The sequence below is a fragment of the Loxodonta africana genome, chromosome 1, assembly GCF_030014295.1.
Source record: "Loxodonta africana isolate mLoxAfr1 chromosome 1, mLoxAfr1.hap2, whole genome shotgun sequence".
In the NCBI taxonomy this organism is placed as follows: domain Eukaryota; kingdom Metazoa; phylum Chordata; class Mammalia; order Proboscidea; family Elephantidae; genus Loxodonta; species Loxodonta africana.
In genome coordinates this window covers 151,030,198-151,036,197 of record NC_087342.1, presented here as the reverse complement: position 1 = coordinate 151,036,197, position 6,000 = coordinate 151,030,198, and positions in this window count along the sequence as shown.

The following is a 6,000-nucleotide window of genomic DNA, read 5'->3' as shown; positions in this document are numbered from 1 at the left end:
ATCAATTAACGCACACATACATAAAGAAGAAAGGGCCAAATTCAAAGAACTATCCTTACAACTTGAACAAATAGAAAGAAGGCACCAGAAGAAAGCAAATAATAAAAATTAGAGCAGAATAAAATGAATTAGAGAACAGAACAACCATTGAAAGAGTTAACAAGACCAAAAGCTGGTTCTTTGAAAAAATTAACAAAATTGATAAGCCATTGGCCAAACTGAAAAAAGAAAAACAGGATAGGAAGCAAATAACCTGAAGAAGAAAAGAGATGGGCGATATCACAACAGACACAACTGAAATTAAAAGAATCATATCAGATTAATACGAAAAGTCGTACTCCAACAAATTTGAAAACCTAGAAAAAAATGGATGAATTCCTAGAAACACACTACTTACCTAAACTAACACAAACACAGGTAGGATAACTAAATAGACTCACAACAAAAGAAGAGATTGAAAAGGTAGTCAAAAAACTCCCAACAAAAAAAAGCCCTGCTCTGGATGGCTTCACTGCACAGTTCTACCAAACATTTAGAGAAGAGTTAACACCACTACTACTAAAGTTATTTCAGAGCATAGAAAAGGACAGAATGCTCCCAAACTCATTCTATGAAGCCAGCATATCCCTGATACCAAAACCAGCTACAGACACCAAAAAAAAAAAGAAAGAAAATTACAGACCTATATCCCTCATGGGCTTAGATGCCAAAATCCTCAACAAAATTCTAGCCAATAGAATTCAACAACATATCAAAAAAATAATTCACCCTGACCAAGTGGGATTCATACTAGGTATGCAGAGATGCACATAAAGAATTCTACGGGGAAAATACTAAATGACACAGGAAGCAACAAAAGAAGATGGAAGGAATACACAGAATCATCATACCAAAAAGAATTAGTCAACATTCAACCATTTCAAGAGGTAGCATATGATCAGTAACTGATGGTATTGAAGGAAGAAATCCAAGCTGCTCTGAAGGCACTGGCAAAAAACAAGGCTCCAGGAATTGATAGAATATCAATTGAGGTGTTTCAACAAACAGATGCAGTGCCGGAGGTGCTCACTCTTCTATGCCAAGAAATATGGAAGACAGCTTCCTGGCCAACTGACTGGAAGACATCCATATTTATACCTATTCCCCAGAAAGGTGATCCAACCGAACGTGGAAATTATAGAACAATATCACTAATATCACACGCAAACAAACTTTTGCTGAAGATTATTCAAAAATGGCTGCAACAGTATACCAACAGGGAACTGCCAGAAATTCAGGCCGGTTTCGGAAGAGTACATGGAACCAGGGATATCATTGCTGATGTCAGGTGGATCCTGGCTGAAAGCAGAGAATACCAGAAGGATGTTTACCTGTGTTTTATTGATTATGCAAAGGCATTCAACTGTGTACATCATAACAAATTACGGATAACATTGTGAAGAATGGGAATTCCAGAACACTTAATTGTGCTCATGAGGAACCTTTACATAGATCAAGAGGCAGTTCGTCGGACAGAACAAGGGGATACTGATTGGTTTAAAGTCAGGAAAGGTGTGCGCCAGGGTTCTATTCTTTCACCATACCTATTCAATCTGTATGCTGAGCAAATAATACAAGAAGCTGGACTATATGAAGAGGAATGATGCATCAGGATTGGAGGAAGACTTATTAACCTGTGTTATGCAGATGACACAACCTTGTTTGCTGGAAGTGAAGAGGACTTGAAGCACTAACTAACGAAGATCAAAGATCAGTATGGATTGCACCTCAACATAAAGAAAACAAAATTCCTCACAACTGAACCAATGAGCAACATCATGATAAATGGAGGAAAGATTGAAGTAGTCAAGGATTTCATTTTACTTGGATCCACAATCAACAGCCATGGAAGCAGCAATCAAGAAATCAAGAGACGCATTGCATTGGGTAAATCTGTTGCTGCAAAAGACCTCTTTAAAGTGTTGAAGAGCTAGGATGTCACCTGGAAGACTAAGGTGCGCCTGACCCAAGCCATGGTATTTTCAATCGCATCATATGCATGTGAAAGCTGGACAATAAATAAGGAAGACCGAAGAATTGACGCCTATGAATTGTGGTGTTGGCGAAGAATATTGAATATACCATGGACTGCCAAAAGAACAAACAAATCTGTCTTAGAAGAAGTACAACCAGAATGCTCCTTAGAAGCAAGCATGGCAAGACTGTGTCTTACATACTTTGAACATATTGTCAGCAGGGATCAGTCCCTGGAGAAGGACATCATGCTTGGCAAAGTACATGGTCAGCAGAAAAGAAGAAGACCCTCAGCGAGGTGGATTGACACAGTGGCTGCAACAATGAGCTCAAGAATAACAACGATTGTAAGGATGGCGCAGGACCAGGCAGTTTTTTGTTCTGTTGTGTATAGGGTCACTATAATCGGAACTAACTCGTCGGCACCCAGCAACAACAACATACAGGGATGGTTCCACATCAGAAAAACAATTAATGTAATCCATCATATAAATAAAACAAAAGACAAGAACCACATGATTTTATAAATTGATGCAGAAAAGGCATTGGACAAAGTTCAACACCAATTCATGATAAAAACTCTCAGCAACATAGGAATAGAAGGAAAACTCCTCAATATAATAAAGGGCATTTATACAAAGCCAACACCCAACATCATCCTAAATTCTGAAAGCATTCCCCTTGAGTACGGGAACCAGGCAAGGATGCCCTTTATCACCTCTCTTACTCAAGTTTTTGCTGGGGGTCCTAGCCAGAGCAATTAGGCTAAACAAAGAAACAAAGAGCATCCAGATTGGTAAGGAAGAAGTCAAAGTATCTCTATTTGCAGATGACATGATTTTATACACAGAAAACCCTAAAGAATCCTCAAGGAAGCTACTGAAACTAATAGAAGAGTTCAGCAGAGTGTCAGGATACAAGATAAACATACAAAAATCAGTTGGATTCCTCTACACCAACAAAAGGAACATCGAAGAGGAAATCACCAAATCAATACCATTTATAGTAGCCCTCAAGAAGATAAAATACTTAGGAATAAATCTTACCAGAGAAATAAAAAACCTGTACAAAGAAAACTACAAGACACTACTGCAAGGAACCAAAAGGGACCTACATAAGTGGAAAAACATACGTTGCTCATGGATAGGAGGACTTAACTTTGTAAAAATGTCCATTGTACCAAAAGCCATCTATAGATACGATGCAATTCCAATCCAAATTCCAACGACATATTTTAATGAGATGGAGAAACAAATCACCACCTTCATATGGAAGGGAAGGAGGTCCTGGAGAAGCAAAGCATTACTGAAAAAGAAGAACAAAGTGGGAGGCCTCACTCTACCTGATTTTAGAGCCTATTATACCACCACAGTAGTCAAAACAGCCTGGTACTGGTACAACAGATACATAGACCAATGGAACAGAATTGAGAATGCAGACATAAATCCATCCACATATGAGCAGCTGATATTTGACAAAGGCCCAAAATCAGTTAATTGGGGAAAAGACAGTCTTTTTTAACAAATGGTGCTGGCATAACTGGATATCCATCTGCAAAAAAATGAAACAAGACCCATACCTCACACCATGCACAGAAAGTAACTCAAAATGAATCAAAGACCTAAATATGAAATCTAAAACCATAAAGATCACAGAAGAAAAAATAGGGACAATGCTAGGAGCCCTAATACACAGCAGAAACGGTATAGAAAACATTACTAAAAATGCAAAAGAGAAACCAGACAATTGGGAGCTCCTAAAAATCAAAAACCTACGCTCATCCAAAGACATCACCAAAAGAGTAAAAAGATCACCTGCAGACTGGGAAAAAGTTTTTAGCTATGACATTTCCGATCAGCACCTGATCTCTAAAATCTACGTGATACCGCAAAAACTCAACTACAAAAAGACAAATAACTCAATTAAAAAACGGGCAAAGGATATGAACAGACACTTCACTGAAGAAGATATTCAGGCTGCTCACAGATACGTGAGGAAATGCTCACGATCATCAGCATTAGCCATTAGGGAAACGCAAATCAAAACTATGATGAGATTCCATCTCACTCCAGCCCAGTGCCAAGGCTGGCATTAAACCGAAAAACACAAAATAATAAATGTTGGAGAGGTTGCGGAGAGACTGGCACACTCATACACTGATGGCGGGAATGTAAAATGGCACAATCACTTTGGAAATTGATTTGGCACTTCTTTAAGAAGCTGGAAATTGAATTACCGTACAATGTAGCAATCCCACTCCTTGGAATATATCCTAAAGAAATAAGAGCCTTTACAGGAACAGATACATGCACACCCATGTTCACTGCAGCACTGTTTACAATAGCAAAAATTTGGAAGCAACCAAGGTGCCCATCAATGGATGAATGGATAAATTATGGTATATTCACACAATGGAATACTACATATTGATATAGAACAATGATGAATCCATGAAACATTTCATAACATGGAGATATCTGGAAGACATTAAGCTGAGTGAAATTAGTCAGTTGCAAAAGGACAAATATTGTATAAGACCAGTATTATAAGAACTGGAAAAATAGTTTAAACAGAGAAGAAAATATTCCTTGATGGTTACGAGAGGGGGGAAGGGAGGAGGGAGAGGGGTTTTAGCTAATTAGATAGTAGATAAGTTTTATTTTAGGTGAAGGGAAAGACAACACACAATACCAGATAGGTCAACACAACTGGACTAAACCAAAAGCAAACAAGTTTTCTGAATAAACTCAACGCTTTGAAGGCCAGCGTAGCAGGGACGAGGGTTTGGGGACCATGGTTTCAGGGGACATCTAAGTCAATTGGCATACTAAAATCTATTAAGAAAACATTCTGCATCCCACTTTGAGAGTGGTATCTGGGGTCTTAAAAGCTGGTAAGTGGCCATCTAAGAATCATCAATTGGTCTCAACCCACCTGAAGCAAGGAAGAATGAAGAACACCAAGGACACAAGGTAATTATGAGCCTAAGAGAGAGAAAGGGCCACATAAACCAGAGACTACATCAGCATGAGACCAGAAGAACTAGACGGTGCCTGGCCACAACCCTGACAGAGAACACAACAGAGAACCCCTGAGGGAGCAGGAGAGCAGTGGGATGCAGACTTCAAATTCTCGTAAAAAGACCAGACGCTATGGTCAGACTGGGACTAGAAGGACCCCAGAGATCATGGTCCCCAGACCTTCTGTTAGCCCAAGACAGAACCATTCCCAAAGCCAACTCTTCAGACAGGGATTGGGCTAGAATATGGGATGGAAAATTATACTTGTGAAGAACGAGCTTCTTGGATCAAGTAGACACATGAGACTATGTTGGCATCTCCTGTCTGGAAGGGAGATGAGAGGGCAGAGGGGGTCAGAAGCTGCCCGAATGGACACGAGGAGAGAGAGTGGTGGGAAGGAGTGTGCTGTCTCATAAGGGGGAGAGCAATTAGGAGTGTATAGCAAGGTGTACGTAAATTTTTGTATGAGCGACTGACTTGATTTTTAAACTTTCACTTAAAGTGCTATAAAAATTAATTTTCAAAAATGACATTGGCTGTTGGTTTTGTATAGATGTCGTTTATTAGGTTGAGGCATTTCCTTCCTATACCTATTTTATTGAGAGTTTTTATCAGGAATGAGTGTCAGACTTTGTCAATTGCCTTTTCTGCATTGATTGAGATGATCATGTGACTCTTCTATGTATGTGGTGGATTACATTGATTGATTTACTAATGTTGAACCATCCTTGCATACCAAGTATGAATCCCACTTGGTCATGGTGTATTATTTTTTCAATATATGATTCTGAATTCTATTGGCTAGAATTTTGTTGAGAATTTTTGCATTTATATTCACGAGAGATTTTGGTCTGTAATTTTCTTTTTTTGTGGTGTCTTTGCCTGGTTTTGGTACCAGGGTTATGCTGGCTTCAGAGAATGAATTTGGAAGTATTCCTTCCATTCCTATGTTCTGAAATAGTTTGAG